The sequence below is a fragment of the Suricata suricatta genome, unplaced genomic scaffold (assembly GCF_006229205.1).
Source record: "Suricata suricatta isolate VVHF042 unplaced genomic scaffold, meerkat_22Aug2017_6uvM2_HiC HiC_scaffold_142, whole genome shotgun sequence".
NCBI lineage: Eukaryota > Metazoa > Chordata > Mammalia > Carnivora > Herpestidae > Suricata > Suricata suricatta.
In genome coordinates this window covers 1-19,657 of record NW_021858442.1, presented here as the reverse complement: position 1 = coordinate 19,657, position 19,657 = coordinate 1, and the positions used below count along the sequence as shown (strand labels likewise).

At 50.1% G+C, this 19,657-nt stretch overlaps 1 long non-coding RNA gene, 6 other non-coding genes and 1 pseudogene across 9 annotated transcripts; all 8 read left to right on the top strand.

Annotated features, from left to right (window-relative positions):
* Positions 1–4,417: 4,417 nt before the first annotated feature.
* LOC115284655 lies at positions 4,418–16,313 on the top strand. 3 transcript variants are annotated; one of them, XR_003905299.1, is made up of 6 exons: positions 4,418–5,115; positions 6,365–6,485; positions 12,408–12,454; positions 13,899–13,975; positions 14,350–14,396; positions 15,383–15,458. It is a non-coding gene; the product is annotated as an uncharacterized LOC115284655 (long non-coding RNA). The 3 variants fall into 3 exon arrangements; XR_003905301.1 differs by having other exon boundaries at positions 5,101–5,172; XR_003905300.1 differs by lacking the exons at positions 14,350–14,396; positions 15,383–15,458 and adding an exon at positions 16,269–16,313.
* LOC115284661 lies at positions 6,541–6,636 on the top strand (annotated as a pseudogene).
* On the top strand, positions 8,382–8,462 carry LOC115284665. Its single transcript, XR_003905309.1, has one exon. It is a non-coding gene; the product is annotated as a small nucleolar RNA SNORD115 (small nucleolar RNA).
* Positions 10,174–10,254, top strand: LOC115284663. The gene has a single exon (XR_003905307.1). It is a non-coding gene; the product is annotated as a small nucleolar RNA SNORD115 (small nucleolar RNA).
* Positions 14,027–14,107, top strand: LOC115284662. Its single transcript, XR_003905306.1, has one exon. It is a non-coding gene; the product is annotated as a small nucleolar RNA SNORD115 (small nucleolar RNA).
* Positions 15,948–16,028, top strand: LOC115284660. The gene has a single exon (XR_003905305.1). It is a non-coding gene; the product is annotated as a small nucleolar RNA SNORD115 (small nucleolar RNA).
* A 1,542-nt stretch (positions 16,314–17,855) lies between the features above and the next one.
* LOC115284664 lies at positions 17,856–17,936 on the top strand. The gene has a single exon (XR_003905308.1). It is a non-coding gene; the product is annotated as a small nucleolar RNA SNORD115 (small nucleolar RNA).
* A 1,415-nt stretch (positions 17,937–19,351) lies between these two features.
* Positions 19,352–19,432, top strand: LOC115284659. Its single transcript, XR_003905304.1, has one exon. It is a non-coding gene; the product is annotated as a small nucleolar RNA SNORD115 (small nucleolar RNA).
* The last annotated feature ends 225 nt before the right edge of the window (positions 19,433–19,657 follow it).

Below are 19,657 nucleotides of genomic sequence, written 5' to 3'. Positions count from 1 at the left end.
TCTAGAGTTTTAATGGTTTCCTATCTCACATTCAGCTCCTTTAACCATTTTGAGTTTATTTTTGTGAATGCTGTAAGAAAGTGCTCAGTTTCATTTTTCTGCATGCTGCTGTCAAGCTCTCTTAACAATACCTGTTAAAGAGGCTGTCTTTTTTCCATTGGATATTCTTTCCTGCTTTGTCAAAGATTAATTGGCCATATACTTGTGGGTCCAGTTCTGGGTTCTCTATTCTGTTCCATTGGTCTGTTTCTGTTTTTGTGCCAATACCATACTGTCTTGATGATGAAAGCTTGAAGTAGGGGCTAAAGTCTGGGATAGTGATGCCCTCCCGGTTTATTTTTTTCTTCAACATTACTTTGGCTATTCGGGGTCTTTTGTGGTTCCATACGAATTTTAAGATAGTTTGTTCTAGCTTTGAGAAGAATGCTGGTGCAACTTTGATGGGGATTGCATTGAACGTGTAAATTTTTGGGGGTCATAATGACATTTAAACAATGTTTATTCTTCCAATCCATGAGCACAGAATGTTTTTCCATTTCTTTGTGTCTTCTTCAACTTCCTTCATAAGTCTTTTATAGTTTGCAGCATACAGGTCTTTTACATCTTTGGTTAGGTTTATTACTAGGTATTTTATGGTTTTTAGTGGAATTGTGTATGGGATCTGTTTCTTGCTTTCTCTTTCTGTTGTTTAGTATTGGTGTATAGGAATGCAACCGATTTCTGTACATTGTATTTGTACCCTGCAACATTACTGAATTCATGGATCACTTCTAGAAGGCTTCTGGTGGAGTCAATCGGGTTTTCCATGTAAAGTATCTGTCATCTGTGAAAAGGGAAAGTTTCACTTCTTCTTTGCCAATTCTTATACCTTTTATTTCCTTTTGCTGTCTGATTGCTGATGCTAGGACTTCCAACACTATGGTAAACAACGGTGATGAGAGTGGACATCCCTGTCATGTCCCTGATTTCAGGGGGAAAGCTCTCAGTTGTTCCCCATTGAGGATAACATTGACTGTGGATTTTTCGTAAATAGCTTTTATGATGTTTAAGTTAGTTCCTTCTATCCCAACTTTCTTGAGCATTTTTATTAGTAAGAGATGTATTTTGTCAAATGCTTTTTCTGCATTTATTGACAGAATCATATGATTTTTTTCGTTTTGTTAATGTGATGTATCACATTAATGGATTTGTGAATATTAAACCTGCCTTGTAACCCTGGAATAAATCCCACTTTATCGTAATGGATAATACTTTTTATATGCTGTTGAATTTGACTTGCTAGTATCTTGTTGAGTATTTTTGCATCCGTATTCATTAAGGATATTGGCCTGTAGTTCTCTTTTTTTTGTTGTGTCTCTGCCTGGCTTAGGAATCAGAGTGATATGTGCTTCGTAGAATGAGTTTGGTAGTCTTCCTTCCATTTCTAGTTTTTGGAATAGCTTGAGAAGGATCGGTGTTAACTCTTCTTTAAACGTCTGGTAGAATTCCCTTGGGAATCCATCCCGTCCTGGGCTTTTAATCGTTAGGAGATTTTTTGATAACTGATTCAATTTCTTCACTGGTTATGGGTCCTTCCAGATTTTCTATTTCTTCCCGTTTGAATTTTGGTAGTGCATGTGTGTTTAGGAATTTTTCCATTTCTTTCAGAGTTTCCAGTTTGTTGGCATATAATTTTTCATAGTAATCTCTGATGTTTGCTTGTATTTCTGAGGGATCTGTTGTAGTAGATCCATTTTCCTTCTTGATTTTGTCTATTTGGCTGTTTTTTTATTTTGGAGGAGCCTAGCTAGAGGTTTATGAATTTTGTTTATTTTTTCCAAAAACCAACTCTTGGTTTCATTGATCTGTTCAATTGTTCTTGTGGATTCTATCTTGTTTAATTCTGCTCTGATCTTTATTATTTCTTCTCTTTTGCTGGGTTTGGGGTGTTCTTGCTGCTCCCTTTATAGTTTCCTTAGGTGCTCTGTTAGGTTTTCAGTTTGTGCTTTTTCTAGTTTGTTGAAATAGGCCTGGATTGCAATGAACCTTCCTCTTAGGACTGCCTTTGGTGTGTCCCAGAGAGTTTGAATTGTTGTATTCTCATTTTCATTTGTCTCTCCACATTTTTTAATTTCCTCTCTAATTGCCTCATTCTTTAGTAGGGTCATTTTTAACTTCCACATTTTTGGAGGTTTTCCTGACTTCTTCCCGTGGTTAATTTCGAGTTTCACAGCATTGTAATATGAAAGTGTGATCTCAATTCTTTTGTGTTTATGGAGGGCTGTTTTATGACCCAGTATGTGATCAATCTTGGAGAATGTGCCATGTGCACTCGAGAAGAAAGTGAATTCCCTAGCATCAGGATGCAGAGTTCTAAAAATATCTATTAATTCCATCTGCTCCAGTGTTCCATTGTTGTAAGTGGCATATTCAAGTCCCCTGCAATTAGCGCACTCTTATCGATACGATTGCTTCTGTTTGTAATTAATTGTTTTATGTATCTAGGAGCTCCCGAATTTGGCGCATAAATGTTTATCATTGTTAGCTCTTCTTCATGTAGAGACCCTGTAATTATTAAATAATGTCCTTCTTCATCTTTTGTTACGCTTTTATTTTAAAGTCCAGTTTGTTCGATATAAGTATGGCAACTCCAGCTTTCTTTTGGTGTCCAGTCGCATGGTAGATATTTCTGCATCCCTTACTTTCAATCTGAAGGTGTCCTCAGGTCTAAGGTGAGTGTCTTGTAGACAGCAAATAGATGGGTTTTGGTTTTTGATCCATTCTGCTACCCTGTGTCGTTTGACTGGAGCATTCAGTCCATTGACATTCAGTGTTATTATTGAAAAATGTGGGTTTAGATCCATTGTGTTCCCTGTAGAGTGCATGTTTGTAGTGATGTCTCTGGTACCTTTATTCCTTGCTACATTTCCCTCATAGAGTCCCTCTTAGGATTTCTTGTAGGGCTGGTTGGGTGGCGATGAATTCTCTCAACTTTTGTTTATTTGGGAACACCTTTATCTCTCTTATTTTGAATGACAGCCTCGCTGGATAAAGAATTCTTGGCTGCATATTCTTCCTGTTTATCACATTGAAGATTTCCTGCCATTCCTTTCTGGCCTGCCAAGTTTCAGTAGATAGGTCTGTAACCACTCTGATAGGTTTCCCTTTGTATGTCAAGGCCCTGTTCTCCCTAGCTTCTTTCAGAAGTCTCTGTCTTTTTATTTTGCCAGTTTCAGTATGGTATGTCATGCTGAAGGTCAGTTTACGTCACATCTTAGGGGAGTTCAGTATGTCTCTTGAGTTTCAATGTCTTTCTCTTTCCCCAGATTGGGGAAATTTTTGTGTATAATTTGGTCTAACACACCTTCAAGCACTCTGTCTTTGTCTTCCTCTTCAGGAACTTCTATGATATGGACATTGTTCATTTGATTGTATCACTCAGGTCTCTGATTCTCCTTTCATGCTCCTGAATCATTTTCTCTCTCTTTTTCTCAGCCTCCTCTTTTGCTATACCTGTGTCTTCTAATTCACTTATTCTCCTCTCTGGTTCTTCAACCCATTCATTGGCAGCCTCCATCTTATTATTCATCTCAGTTATAGCCTTTTCTTACTTGTCAGATCTATTTTGAAGGTTCCTAGTCTTTGTGTCAATATCTTCTCTGATAGCTTCTATGTTTTTTTCAAGCCCAGCAATTAATTTTATGACAATCATTATAAATTTTTGTTGAGTTATGTTGCTTGTGTCTGTTTTGAGCAGTTCTGTAGCTGTGATTTCTTCCTGGAGTTTCTTTGGAGAAGAGTTCTTTCATTTCGTCATTTTGGTTAGCTTTCTGTCTCTTGTCAGTTTTAAAAGCTCATTCTGCACTGTGCATCTATTAGTATTCCTCTATAGAAGGAGGCTTTTTGAGTGTCTAGGGTCTGTTGTTTCAGGAGATGTTATTTTAACGATGCCCCTTTGTTTCTCTCTTATGCCTCTGATTAATTTATTTCCCTACTCAGCGATATTTGGGATTTTCCACTATGTGTGCTTTGGGTTGTTTCTTGAAGTAACCCTGAAAGGAAAACATAGATACAACCACGCAGAGAATACAAGCACACAAATGTACTGATAAGGAAGAAAACCAAAAGGGAAAAGAAATAAAGGAACAGGAAAAAAAAGAGAGTGGAAATAAAGAAAAAAAACAAAAAGAAAAAAAGGCAAGCGGGGAGGAGGGGGGTGGACAGCGACAGTCAGAGATACAGGACAGACTGAGAGCTTAAAACCTGCAGTGGGGGTTGGGGGAGATTAGGATGAGATGAAGGAAAAACTATTTGGATGGTAAGAGTTCATCTAAGCACAGCAATGCCTGATTGTTAGTCTTTCCCAAATTCCAGGTGGAAAGGGAGAAAAGAAGGAAATAGGAAAATAGTAAAGAGAAGACAGGGGAAAAAAATAAAAAGTAAAAATATTAAGAAAAAAACCCACTTAACAGTAATAAGCAAAAGCACAGCAGCTCTCCAGCTCAGATGGGCATGGCCTTTTGTAGGTGGGTTGTATCTCATGGGCTGCTCTCTGAGTCCCCACCTTGGTCGATGCAGGGAGAAGAATGGCGACCGGCCCCTCAGGCCCCCCTCAGACCTTGTGTTGCCAGCCACTTTTTTGAGTCCAACCTTCTTGTGCCTCAGACAGATCTAATTGTTTCTGTTTTTTAAGTTCTGCCCGGTTTCTAAGTCCTTGCCCATGCACTCAATATTGCCACCACAGTTAATATCTCCTGTAAGAGTGTGGCTTTGTGGTCTGGATCGAATAGGGAGATTGTGAAGTCAGAGTTCTCCCCTGGCTCCGCCTGATGTCTGTGAGCTGCTGGGCCCCAGGAAGAACACCCCCGCTGAAGGGACGGATATCTCTCTCAGCGCTCAGTGGCCCTCAGTCCTAGGCTAAATCTCTCCTCTGCAGGGATTTCCCTGTGAGTGATTCAGTCTCTATTTCTCTTCCCCTGGTCTCTCCTGCCTTGCCCGGCGGTGCTGTGAGTGGCTGTGTAGGTCCGTGCGCCTCTGGATACCCGGCCGCCTTGTGTCAGTGACTGTCTGAAGAACTGTCCGCCTCTGGTCTCAAGGCCACCATGCCCATGTGGCTGTCCTCGGAGCTGATCCTCGGTGGGCACCAGGGTTTCTGCAGTCCCAGCGCCAAGCCTCTGGGTGCTTTGTCTCCAGGTCCAGTGCTCCCTCCCCTAACGTCTCCACTTTAATTCACACTCACTCACTCTGGCAACCATGAGACTGCTCCAATTGAATTACTTTGAGTCCAATGGAGGAGGGACCCAGGCACTGCTGTCCACAGGGAGCCTCCCTCCCAGATTAGGGCTCCATCCCAAATTTCCAGAATGTGCTGTGGGAGATGTCGCCGGGGCCGAGGTCAGAACAAGGACACCTTTGGTGTACATCACTTGACACCTTGAGATAGCAGCTGGCTGCGCCCTGAACACTGCTTCTGACTTGCTGCTTCCTTGGCGAAGACTCTTTAGGGAGTCCCAGGCTCCTAAGTCCAGGCCATCCCCATCAGCCCGCTTTTGGTGGATGCCTGGCCTGAGAAGGCCCCTGGAATTTCCCCCAGCTGGACGATGCTTTCTTGCCTCCCATCTGTAGGGTGGGTTCCTCTCTATCCAGGGCACGCCACAGGCTTTGTGTTGCCCACCTTCTTGTTACACAGGTCGGGTCCCTTGAAAACTGTGCTAGCCCCTCTCCCTGAGCTAACCATAAATGTAGCGATTGGAAAGGTCGACGAGGAACCAATTGGCACCTAGCCCAGCATTCGTTGGGGACATCATTATCCCGGGTGGGATTCCCAGAAGAGCCTTGAGCTTCCCAGGAGACATGGTGGGGATCCAAATGGGGCAGCGTCCCGGGCAGTGCTTTGACAGCCCAATGGTCAGTTCGCCTCTCCACAGGGCTCCAGCTGCTCACCTGGCCAAAGAGCCCTTCTGTTCCATTACCTGCCTCAAAATGCTTGGATGCCCATGTTCATGCTGGCCCTGGCCACCACCTCTGCACATTCCTGGCAAAGGCCAGAGCCAGGAACCACCAGCCAAGGCACTGCATTCCGCGTCCTTTTGCCCCCAAGCAATGTCCCTGTCTTTTGGGTGGACATTTGTGCTCCCACTTCTGGGTGTCATTATCGACGAAGCCTTGCTCAGGACATGTGGTATAGCCCCTGTTTTCAGTCTTTGTGCACCCATACACTAAACATCTAGGGGACCGGCATGGAGGCCCCATGCCTTTTGTGGCATCTTGTGGACATCACGAAGCAACTCATGGCCACCCGCACTCAGGGCTCTCCCCCTTGGCCCGAGCCTCAGACCCCAAGAAGAGTGGCCTTGTCATGGGAGTACTCCCTCTCTCTGCACAGAGCCCACGTGTTGTTCAGCGAACTCCTGCCTCTGCTGCACCTAAGGTCAATTGTCAGAGCTTTGGAACAGCCCCAAGGAAAACCCTCAACAGGACTTCCGGAAATCCACAGACTATGCCTGGTAAGCAGGTTGTGCTGGGCGGGGGTGGCACGGGTGCCTGTGAACACTTTGGGTTGGGTCAATGATGACAACTCGTATGGTCTCGAAGAGAGATGATGACCTAAAAATCATGCTCATTTAAGGGCACCATCTTGGGGGAGGGTGGAGTCCTGTGCAAGCCCTGTGGCGACTCAAAGCCCTCTTACCTGTGGCTCAAGAACACAATTTCTTTTAACAACTCAGCCACTTTCTACCAGTTGGCTCTGCTTCCAGGGCCCAAGACAGGACCCCGCCCTGGGGCATTGTGTGCCCTTCGCAAGCACCTCCAAGGATGTCACATTCTGAGCCTTAGCTCACCTTCCATGGTGCCCTGTTTTCTTTCAGCGGACCAGAAGTTTGTAGTGGCCAGGCTCTCGCCGACCACTGACCATGTGAGGTGAGTGGAGACCTGTTTGATTAGTCAGAGGCCTCAGGGTGAATGGTTTTGATGCTGGTGGAGAGTCTCCAGCATTGCTAGCCACTGCAGGATCCCTGAGCCCCTTCTTTATCACAGGTGGCTTGCATGACCCTGAATGTCTGCCCTGTGCAGTAGGGCTGCCGGGATAGCATAACTCCTCTGTGATTCCTGCTAGGAATGCCTTTGACCATGGAGAGCCCACTCTCCTGAGGTCCCAGTGCCACCACTCACCAGTGTACAAGGTGACTTAGCTTGAATTCAAAATCTTTGAGTTCAATGGAGGTAAGGACCCAAGTGCTGCTATCGGCAAGGGAGCCTCTGTAGTAGCCTGCTCCTGGGTCATGGCTCCATCCCAAATTTCCAAGAATGTGCTGTGGGGGATGACATCAGGGCCAGGGTCAGAAGAAGGACATCTTTGGTGGACGTCACTGGACACCTTGAGGTAGCAGCTGGCCATGCCCTGAACACAGCCTGTTGCTTTCTTGGGGGAAGACTTCTTAGGGTGTTGCAGGCTCCTCACTCAAGGCCTTCCCAAAGAGACTTCTTTTGGTGGATGCCTGGCCTGAGAAGGCCACTGGAATTTCCCCTGTTAGAGGATGCTTTGTTGCCTCCCATCCTTAGGGTGGGTTCCTTTCTATCCAGGGCATGCCACAGGCTTTGTGTTCCCCACCTTCTTATTATAGAAGTCAGGTCTCTCGGGAACTGTGCTAGCCCCTCTCCCTGACTAACCCTAAATACAGATATTGGAAAGGTCAATGAGCTTCCAGTTGGCACCTGGGCTAGTGCTGTTTGGGGACATTGCTTGCTCCAGTTGGATTAATGGAAGGCCCCTTATCTCCCCAGGAGACGTGGTTTGGATCATAGGAAGGCAGTGTCCCGGGCACTGTTTTGCCTGCCCGATGGTCAGTCTGCAGCTCCACAGTGGTCCACGTGCTCCCCTGGTCAAAGATTTCCTCCATTCCATTACCCGCCTCAACATGCTTGGATGCCCATGTTTGCGCTGGCCCTGGGTGCCACCTCTGCACATTGCTGGCAAAGGCAGGGCTGGGAACCACCAGCCAAAGCACTGCATTCCGTGTCCATTTGTTCCCCTGCTTTCAGTTCTTGTGCACCCATTACCTTAACTTCAGGCCCACCTCACCTGAGGCATCATGCCTTTGGTGACATCTTGTTGACATTACAAATGGACCGTTGGCCCTTAGGCAATCAGGGCTTGCCTCCTTGGCAACAGTGTCAGACCCCCAGAGGAAGGGACTTGCCATGGCAGTCCTCCCTCTCTCTTCACAGAGCCCATGTCTGGTTTGCAAACTACCACCCCCAGTGTACCTAGGGTAATTAGTCACAGCTTTGGTGCAGCCCTGAAGCAAACCCTCAATAGAACATTCTAAACTCCATGGAAGACGCCTTGTAAGCAGGTTGAGCTGTGCAGGGGGATTGGGTGGCTGGGTTCGATTTGGGTTGGGTCAATGATGAGAACTCATGTGGTCTCAAAGAGGAATGATGACCTAAATATTATGCTCAATAGGAATATGCTGAGTCCCAATGAAGGGCAGTGTCCTGGGGCAAATTTCTGTGGAAGCCCTGTGTGGATGGGAGGCTTTGGCACATAGGGCTTGACGAGATGATCCTTTGAAACAGCGCTGGAATTTTCTTCCCAGTGTCCATGCTTGTAGTGCCCATGTTAGGATCCTGCCCTGGGGCTTTGTGTGCCCTTTGAGAGGACCTCCAGAGATGCTGTATTCTGAGCCTTGTCACAGCTTCTGTGGTGCCCTTGTGTCTTTCAGTGGGACATTGTCCTGCACAAGTCTCACCGATCTCGGACCATTTGATGTGAGTAGATTCCTGTGCACCTGAAAGGCTCCATGAGCAGTGGGTAGGATGGGTATAAAGCCCCAGGGCAATGCCTGCCAGCACTGAGACCAGGGCATGTCTTCATCACAGAAAGCTGGTACATCCCCAATTGTATGCTTTTTGCAGGGCGCTGCCAGGATACCATAGCTCTTCTGTGGTTCCTTCCAGGAATGCTGGGATCTCTGGAGGGGCCCTCTCCCCCGTGATCCCATGGGGATCTTTCAGCAGTGTGGGAGGGCACTGAGCTTAACCTCATAATAACAGAGTCCTGCGTAGGGAGGGAACCAGGTGCTGCTGTGGACAAGGGAGCCTCTCTTGCCTGCCTGTGGGGAAGGGTTCCTACCCTATTTCTCATCATGGGTTGTGGGGGAAGACGCCGGTCAAGGGTTGGAACCAGGGCACCCTTGCTGATGTCAATCAACACCTTGGCATATTGACTACACAGGCTCTGAGCAGTGCCTGCTGCTTGGCCAGGACCCTGAGGGGATCTCCATCCTCCTGGTTCCCTGGATCCAGGGCATGCCACAGGCCTTGTTCCATCCATTCTCTTACCATGAAGTTCGAGTCACTTGGGAACCATGTGACTTCCTGAGCTAACCCTAAATGCAAAGATGGAAAGGTTGAGGTGGCCCCAAGTATACCTGGAGCAACCCTTTTTGGGGATGGAGCTTGTTTTTGGTCGGATACCTGCCAGGCCCCTGGGCACCACAGTAATCATGGTGTTGGTCCATGGGGAGTAGTATCCTGGGCTGGGCTTTGCATGCCAGACAGCCATGCACAGTTCTTCAGGGTTCCAGGTGCTCTTATGGCCAAGGAGCCACTCCATTCCATTCCGTGTCTCAAGGGATTGGACTACCATATCCGTGCTGGCCCTGGCCACCACTCCTGCCCATTCCTGGTGAAGCCCAGGTCCAGGACCTGCCAGCTAAAGCACTGTGATATGCTTGCCCTTGCACCCAAACTGATGTCCCAATAGGGTGGGGGGACCTGTGTGTCGGGCCTGCTGTCTATTGCTACTGCTGCAGCCCTGCTCATCACCCTGTTGGAGATCCACTTGCTTTGATGTCCAGTGCATCTATGCACAAAGGGCTCTACCTTCCTGCCTTCAATGAAGTCTGGCCAGCATCATGAATGGACTCATCGCCACATGCAATCAGGTCTCTTTCCCATGGCCATGAGGTCAGACCCACTGGGGTATGGCTTCCCGTGACAGCATTCCCTGTCTCTGCACAGAGCCTGTGTCTGGACCGAGTACCCAAAGGCACACCTAGGGTGAATTAGCCGAGCATTGGCATAAGCCCCAAGCCAAACCCTCAATGGGACATCCCGAGTTCCACACGCTACCTGTGGTAAGCAGGTTGAGCTGGAGAGAGGGAACGGGCACCTTGGACAGTTTGGGTTGGGTCAATGATGAGAACTCATATGGTCTTGAAGAGAGATCATGACCTAAAAATCATTCTCAATAGAAGTACGCTGAGGCCCATGAAAAGGCACAGTGTTGGGACAGGAATCTGTGGAAGCCCTGTGGCTACATGAGGCCCTGGCATGTGGGGCTTGAGGACACGATCCTGAGAAACAATGCTGGGTCTTTCTGCACAATCTCTGGGCCCTCAGGGCCAAATACAGGATTCCGTGCTGGGGCTTTGTGTGCTCTTCTTGAGCACCTCCCAGGACACCTCATTCTAAGCCTTAGCTCAGCTTCCGTGGTGCCCTTGTCTCTTTCAGTGGGCTGTTGTCCTGGCCAGGTTCTCACTGATCACTGACCATGTGAGGTGAGTGGAGGCCTGGGTACTTAGTCAGAGGCCCCACAGGGATTGGGTTGGATGGGGAGGAGAGCCTCCAGGCAATGCCAGTCAGTGCGTGAGACTGGGCTCCATCTTCATCACAGAAGTCTGAAATGTTCCTGAAGTCTGCCCTGTGCAGTGAGCTGCCAGGATAACAGAGCTCCTCCATGGTTCCTGTCAGGAATGCCAGGGTCCCTGGAGGACTTCTCTCTCATAAATTCCCATGGTCGTCTTTTAGCAGTGTTGGGAGGGCATGAAGGTTGATGTCAGAATCAGTTTCATGGATTGATGGAGCAAGGTGCTTCTGTGGGCAAGGGTGTCTTCCTGCCTGCCTACATGAGGGGTTCTCGCCCAAATTTCTCAAGTGGGCTCTTGGGGAGAGGCTGGGAGCTGGGTTGGAACTGGGGCACCTTAGCTGGAAGTCTCTAGAAACCTTGGCATAGCAGATAGTTGTGCCCTGAGCACTGCCTACTGCTGGGATGGGACCTTGAAGGGAGCTTCAGCCTCCTGACTCCCAGTCTTTCCTTGTGAACCCTCTCCTGGTGGATGCCTAGCCTTACAAGGCCACTGGGTTTTTCTCCCACTGGACTGGGCTTTGATGCCTCTCACCCCTAGGGTGGGTGCCTCTTGATCCAGGGCACACCACAGGTCTAGTCCCATCCACACTCTTTCCATGGTGTTCAAGTCACTTGGGAAACATGCTAGTGCCTCTCCCTGAGCTAACTCTAATCACCAAGATGGGAAAGATCGAGGTGCCCCAAAAGTGGACCTGGTGCAGTGCTGTTTGGGGACAGAGCCTGCCTCCATTGGGATGCATTCCAGGCCCCCGGGAATGCCAAAAATCATGGTTTGGGGTCCATGGAAGGCAGCGTCTCAGGCAGGGCTTTGCCTGCCAGATAGCCATGCCATAGCTCCCTAGGGCTTCATGTGCTCTTCTGGCTGAAAAGTCACTCTATTCCATTGGAGGCCTCAAGAGGGTAGGATGCCCATGTGCAAACCAGCCCTGGCCGCCACTCCTTCCTATTTCTGGTAAAGTCCAGTGCTGGGACCTACCAGCCAAGACGCTGAATTCTGCGTGCCTTGCTCCCAAACAGGTGTCCCAATAGGGTGACTGGACCTGTGCATTGGGCTTGCTCTACTGTTATGGCTGCTGCCTTGCTCAGCACCCTGTGGGGAAGCTGTTTGCCCCGATGTTCAGATTACCCAGACACTTGACATCACACGGCCGAATGGGAGTCGTTCTGTCTTCCATGTAGTGTCGCAGGCATCCTGACGGCACTCATAGCCACACGAAATCAGGGTTCTCTCCCATGGCCACAAGGTCAGACCCACTGGGGAAGAGCTTTGTCATGACAGCACTCTCTCAGTCTGCACACACCCCGTGCCTGGACAAGACCTCCTCCTTTCACTCACCTAGGGTAAATTGGCTGAGGTTTGGCATATGCTCTGAGCCAAACCTGAAATGGAACATCCAGAACTCCACACACTATATCTGGTAATCAGGTTGAACTGGGCAGGGGGCACTGTCGCCTGGGGACAGTTTGGGTTTGGCCAGTGATGGGAACTCATATCATCTCGAAGGGAGAGGATGACCTAAATATCCTGAGGCCCATTGAAGGACATTGTCCTGGGTCAGGATTCTGCAGAAGCCCTGTGGCCCACACGAGGCACTGGCACCTGAGACTTGAGGCAACAATCCCTCGAAACAACCCAGGGTCTCTTTGTTCCATCTCTGGTCCTCCAGCTCCCTCCAGCTCCGACCTGCAACTTTGTATGCCTTTAGCAAGCACCTCCCAGGATGCTGTATTCTGAGCCCTAGCTCAGCTTCCGTGGTGCCCTTGTGTCTTTCAGTGGGATGTTGTCCTGGCCAGGGTCTCGCCAATCGATGACCATGTGAGGTGAGTGGATGCCTGGGTGCTTAGTTAGAGGCCCCATGGGCAATGGGTTGGTTGGGAAGGATAGCCTCTGGGCAACGCCAGCCAGCACATGATCCCGGGGCCCCTTCTTCATCACAGGTGGCTGGTGCAACCCTGAACTTCTGCCCTGTGTAGTGGCCTGCTTGTATAGGATAGCTAGCTCCTCCTTGGTTCCTGCCAGGAGTGCTAGGGTCTCTGGAGGGCCACTCTCTCCTGAGGTCCCATGGGCATCTTTCAGCAGTGTGGGAGGGTGCTGAGCTTGATGTCAGAATCGCTGAGCCCCATCGAGGAGGAATCCAGGTGCTGGTGTGGGTAAGTGAGCCTCTATTGCCTGCCCATGGGGAAACGCTCCTGCCCAAATTTCCCAGAATGCGCTGTGGGGGAAGATGATATGACCAGGGTCAGAACCGGGGCACCTTAGCTGGACGTCATTTGAAACCTTGACATAAAGGCTAGATGGGCCCTGAACAGACCCTGTTGCTTGGCCAGGACCCTGTAGGGAGCTCCAACCTCCTGGCTCTCAGCCCTTCCCAGTGAGCTCGCTCCTGGTGGATGCCTGGCCTTACAAAGTCACTGGGTTTTTTCCTAGCTAGATTGGACTTTGTTACCTCCCACCCCTAGGGTGGGTGCCACTGTATTCAGGACACACCACAGGCCTTGTCCCATCCACCCTATTACCTTGGAGTTTGAGTCACTTGGGAAACATGCTAGCTCCTCTTTCTGAGCTAACCCTAAGCACAAAGATGGGAAAGGTCGAGGTGGCCCGAAGCTCCATCTGGTGCAGCACTGTTTGGAGATGGAGCTCGTCCCTGTTGGGGTGCATGCACGCCCCTGGACCCCAGGAATCATGGGATGTTCATGGGGGGCAGTGTCCCGGGCAGGGTATTGCCTGCCAGATGGCCATGCCACAGCTCCTCAGGGCTCCCAGGTGCTCTTCTGGCCGAGGAGCTGCTGTATTCCATTCCACGCCTCAAGGTGCTTGGATGCCCATGTCTGTGCCAGCCCTGGCCATCACACTCGCACATTCCTGGCAAGGTCCAGGTCCGGAAACTACCAGCCATGGAAATACATTCTGTGTGCCCTTGCTCCCAAACAGGTGTCCTAACAGGGTGGGGAGACTTGTGAGTTGGGCCTGCTGTCTGCCACTATGAATGCAAGCTTGCTCAGTACCCTTTGGTGGAGCCACTTGCCCTGATGTCCCTAGTGCACCCATACAGAGGACATCTTGTGTGCCAGGCTGGAGCCTTCCAGCTTTTTGTGGGGTCTTGTGGACATCACGAATAAACTCATGGCCACATGCAATAAGGGCTTTCCCCCATGGCCACAAGGTCAAGATCACTTGGGGTAGGATTTTGTCATGACAGTACTCCCTCTCACTGCACAGAGCCCTTGTCTGGTCTGACACCAACCCCCCTGGTTCACATAGGGTAAATTGGCTGAACTTTGGCACAGCACCGAGGCAAACTTTCGATGGGACATCCTGAACTCCACAGACTACACCTGGTAAGCAGGTTGAGTTGCTGGTAGCATGAACACCTGGGGACAATTTGGGATGGGTCAATGATGAGAACTCATATGGTCTCAAAGAGAGATGATGATCTAAAAATCATGCTCAATAGGATTATGCTGAGGCCCAGTGGAGGACATTGTCCTGCAGTAGAATCCTATAGAAGCTCTGTGGCCCCCACAAGGCACTGGCACGTGGGGTCAAGGCAACTATCCCTCAAAATGACCCAGGGATTTTCTGCCTGATCTCTGGGCCTCGAAGGCCCAAGGCAGGATCCCACCTGGGGCTTTGTGTGCCCCTTGTGAGAACCTCCCAGGATGCCATATTTGGATTCTTAGCTCAGCTTTTGTGGTGCCCTTGTGTCTTTCAGCGGGACATTGTCCTGGCCAGGGTCTCGCCTATTGCCTACCATGTGATGTGAGTGAATGACTGGGCCCTTAATCAGAGGCTTCATGGGCAATGGGTTGCATGGGGAGGACAGCCTGTGGGCAATGCCAGCCAGCACATGAGCCCAGGGTCCCTTCTTCATCACAGGTAATTGGCACATCCCCACAATCTGTCCTGTGCAGTGGGCTGCCTGGATAGCATAGCTCCTCCATGGTTCCTGCCAGGAGTTCTGGGGTTCCTTAAAGGGCCCTCTCTCCTGAGGTCCCATGGGTGTCTTTCAGCAGTGTGAGATGGTGTTGAGATTGATGTCAGAATGGCATCATTCTGTCCCATGGAGACAGGGAGCCAGGTACTGCTGTGGGCAAGGGAGCCTCCCTCACCCACCCAGTGGGAAGGGCTTGCTCCTGCCCAAATTTCTCAGATGGTCTGTGAAGGAAGATGTGGGGGCCAAGGTTAAAACCAGGGCATTTTAGCTGGATGTCGCTCGAAACCTTGATATAGCGGTGGGCCCTGAGCAGGGCCTTCTGCTTGGTTGGGTCTCCAAGGGGATCTCCAGCCTCCTGGGTCCCAGCCCTTCCCCATGAACTTGCTCCTGGTGGACACCTGGCCTTAGAAGGCCACTGGGTGTTCCCCCAGCCAGACGAAGCTTTGTCACCTCTCACCCCTAGGGTGAGTGCCTCTCCAACAAGGGTATGCCCCAGGCCTTGTCTCCTCCACCCTATTACATTGGAGTTCAAGTCACATGGGAACCATGATAGCCCCCCTTTCTGAACTAACTCTAAGCATAAATATGGGAAAGGTCGAGTTGGCCCCAAGGCCATCTGACACAGCACTGTTTGGGAATGGAACTTGTCCAGGTGGGATGCATGCCAGGCCACTGAGCACACCAGGAATTGTGGCAAGGGTCCATGGTGGGCAGTGTCTCGAGCTGGGCTTTGCCTGCCAGGTGACCATACCGCAGCTCCAGGTGCTCTTCTGGCAGAAGAGCCACTCCCTTCCATTCCTTGCCTCAAAAGGTTTGGAGGCCTATGTCCGTGCTGGCCCTGGCCACCATGCCCACCCATTCTTGTCAAAGCTGAGGTCCAGGACCTACCAGCCAAGGTATTGCATTGTGCATGCCCTTGATCCGAAATGGGTGTCCCAATGTGTGTGTGGGGGGGGGGGAGTCTTGTGTGTTCGGAATGCTGTCTGCCACTACTGCTGCAGCCTTGTCATCACCCTGCCATGCTGTCCAGTATACCCATACACTGGATATCTCACAGGATGGGCTGAACTTTCTTGCCTTCGGTGGAGTCTGGCCAGTGTCACGAATGGACTCATGGCCACATGCAATCAGGGCTCTTTCCTATGGCCATGAGGTCAGACCCACTGGGGAAGGGCTTGTCATGGCAGCACTCCCTGTCTCTGCAGAGAGCCCATGTCTGAACAGAGTACCCAAAGGCGCACCTAGGGTGAATTAGCTGAGCAGTAGTGCAGGCCCTGAGCCAAACCCACAATGGGACATCCCAAGCTCCACACACTACCTGTGATAAGCAGGCTGAGCTGGGGAGAGGGAACAAATGCCTGGGGACAGTTTGGTTTAAGACAATGATGAGAACTTGTACGGTCTCGAAGAGAGATGATGACCTAAAAATCATGCTCAAGAGAATTACTCTGTGGCCCAATGGAAGGGGAATGGGAATGGGAATCTGTAGAAGCCTTGTGACCCACATGAGGCACTGCCATGTGGGGCTTGAAGTGACGATCCCTCAAAATGAACCAGGGTTTTTCTGACTGGTCTGTGGGCCTCCAGGGCATGAGACAGGATTCTGCCCTGGAGTTTGTGTGTCCTTCATGAACACCTCTCAGAACGCTGCATTCGGAGCCTTAACTCAGCTTCTGTGGTGCCCTTGTGTCTTTCAGCACATTGTTCTGCCAGGGTCTCACTGATATCTGACCATTTGAGGTGAGTGAATTCCTGGGTGCTAAGCCAGAGGCCCCATAGGCAATGAGTTGGATGGACAGATCACCTCAGAGCAATGCCAGCCAGCTCATGAGACCATGGCCCTATTTTTGCCAAAGAAGGCATGTGTGTTTTCGAATTTCTGCCTGTGCAGTGGGCTGCCAGTATGGCATGTTACTCCGTGGTTCCTCCTTGGAATACTGAGGTCCCTGGAGGAGCATTTTTCCTGAGGTCCCATGGGCCTCTTTCAGCAGTGTGGGAGGGCACTGAGCTTGATGTCAGAATGGATGAGTCCCTTGGAGAGAGGAATCTATGTTCTACTGTGGGCATGGGAGCCACCCTCAAGATATGCTCCCTACCAGTTTCCCAGAATGGCTTTGGGCTAGACGCCAGGGCTAGGTTCAGAGTCAGTGCACCTTATGTGGATGTCACTTGACACCTTTGGCATAGTGATTAGATGGGCCCTTAGGAGTGTTTGCTGCTTAGCTGGGACTCAGAGGGGAGCTCCAGCATCATGGTTCCCAATTCTTCTCGATGCACCCGTACCTGGTGGATGCCTGGCATTAGAATGCCTCTGGGTTTTCTTCCATCTGGACAGGGCTTTGTCAACTTCTTCCCCTAGTGTGAGTGCCTCTCCATCCAGGTCATGTCTCAGTTTTGTCCTGTGCACCCTCTTACTTTGAAGGTCAAAGTTACTTTGGAAGCATGCTAACCCCTCTCCCTGAGTTAACCCTAAGTGTAAAGATGGGAGGGATCATGGTGGCCCCAAGGTGGACATGGAACAGCATTGTTTGGGGATGGAGCTTGTACCTGGTGTGATGCATGCTAGGTTCTTGTCACCCTAGGAATCTTGGCGTGGGTCCCCCAGGAGCAGCGTCCTGGCCAGGGCTTTGCCTGCCAGACGTCCATGTCACAGCTCCTCAGTGCTCCACCTTCTCATCTGGCCAAGAGGCTGCTTCATTCTTTTCCACAGCTCAAGGGGCTTGGACCCTCAAGTCTTCGTTGGCCCTTACTGCCACTGCTGTCAATTCCTTCCAAAGCCCTGGTCCTGTACCTACCAGCCATGGCACTCCATTCTGTGTGCCACTGGCTCCCAAAGGGGTGTCCAAATATGGCAGAGACCAGTGCATTTGGCCTGCTGTTTGCTGCTGTTGTGGTTTTGCTCAGCTCCTTGTGGGGGTGCCGCTTTCCCTGATGTCCAGTGCACCCATACAGGCTGAAGCCCTGCACTCCACACTGAAGCCTTCCCACCATCGCTAACGTCTTGCACGCATCATGAGTGAACTCTTGGCCCCATGCAATCAGGGCTCTCATCCATGTTCATACTGTCACAGGGGACAGGCTTTTTCATGGCATGACTCCCTTTCTCAGTACAGAGCCCATGACTGGATAGAGTTCCCTCCAAGTGCATGTAGGGTAAATTGTCCCAGATTTGGGAACAGGCCTCAATCGAGGTTTGCATGTGGCCATCCTGAGCTCCACAAACCACCTCTAATAAGCATGTTGAGCTGGTCAGTGGGCAGGGGTGGCTAGGGAAAGCCTGGTTTGGGTCAATGATGAGAACTCATATGCTGTTGAAGAGAGATGATGACCTAAAAACCATGTCCAATAGGATTACCCTGAGGCCCAATGGAGGACACCGTTTTGGGGTGGGATCCTGGAAAAGCCCTGTCACCCATGTAAGGTTCTGAAATGTGGGGCTTGAGGTGACCAATCCATCGCAATTCCCCAGTTCCTTTCTGCCTGTTCTGTGGGCCTCCAGGGCTCAAGACAGGATCATGCCCTGGGTCTTTGTGTGCCTTTCGTGAGCACCTCCCAGGATCCCTCATTAAAAGCCTTGTCTCAGCTCCCTTGGTGTCTTTTTGTATTTTATAGGGTCGGTATCCTTGCCAGGGACTCACCTTTCACCCACCATGTGATGTGAGTAGATTCCTGTGTGCAAGACAAAGATGCTAGGGACAATGAGTTGAATGGGGCGGCTCACCTCTGTGCTATGCCAGCCAGTGTGTGGGACTGGTCCTCCATCATTGCCACAGAACGTTGGCCTTTCATGGATCATGAAGGAGTGTTCTAATCACATGTGAGGGCCTCTGCAGCTGGCCTGCTTACTGATGGTGCATGGGCCTTCCTCAACTCTCTGTGGACCCTGTTTACTTTGATGTCTTGCTGATGCATACATGCTGAGGGCCTTGCTTGCTTCCTTGGAATCTTCTTAACAGCTTTGGTGTCTTTTTGGCATCAAGAATGGATTTGGATCCCCTCGCATTCAGATTTCAACCCATGGCCACAAGGTGGGTGCTTGTTCAATGCATGCCTGGCCCCTGATCACCCCAGGAATGTTTCCATAGGTCTCCTGGCAGCTTTGTGTAGCAAGACTTTACCTGTCAGGGGGCCATTTTGCGTCTCCCATAGGGCTCCATGTACACTTCCTGCCGAAGAGGCAATCCATCCCAGTGCTCAGTGGACTTGGCCACCTATGTCCTCAACAGCCTTGGGTCCGTCCCTGGTTTCCATCTTAGCCCTTTATTCCTTAAGCCAAAATCAGGGCCCTACCAGCCACAGCCCATGATTCTGCCCATCACATACTCTCCAAGTGGTGCCCCCACGCACTTGGGGACTTTTATGATAGGCCTGCCTCTTTGTGGTGTCTTGGAAATGCTGATCTCCTTGCGGGGGCACAGATTCCCATTGTGTCTGGTGGACACATTTGGGCTGAGGGCCTTGCTGCTGATCTGGAACCTTCCTGTCATCCATCATGTCTTGCTTGCATCATGGGTGGAGTCATGACACCACAGCTTCAGGGCTTGCAGTCATTGCCCAGAAGGAGAGGCAATTCGGGAAGGCCTGTGTCACAGCTGTTTTACCCCCTATCTGTCTAGACCTTCTGTTCAAATGAAGATCCCACCTGGCACACATAGTCAATTGGCCCAGCTTCAGGAATAGGCCCAGACTCAGGCACCACCCCAGCCATCTCACATTCAAGACACTCTTTCTGGTAAGCATGTTAAGTGGTATGGCACAGGCACATGGAGTTGCCTTAGTTAGATCAATGATGAGAACTCATATGGTCTCAAAAAGAGATCATGACCTAAAAATCATGCTCAATAGGATTATGCTGAGGCCAAATGGATGGTCCATCCTGGGGTGGAATTCTAGGGACCATGTAGCCCATGTGGTTTTCGCCCTTTGGGATTGAGTTTATTAAAACCTCGATGGTCCTAGATGTGGCTCTCCTTTGCCTGCGGTTTCCACCTGCCATGGAAGGCTCTTATCTTTGGGATTTTTATGTCCTTCCCAAGTTCCTCTCCTGACACTTCATGCTAATCCATTGTTTATCTCCTTGGTGTCT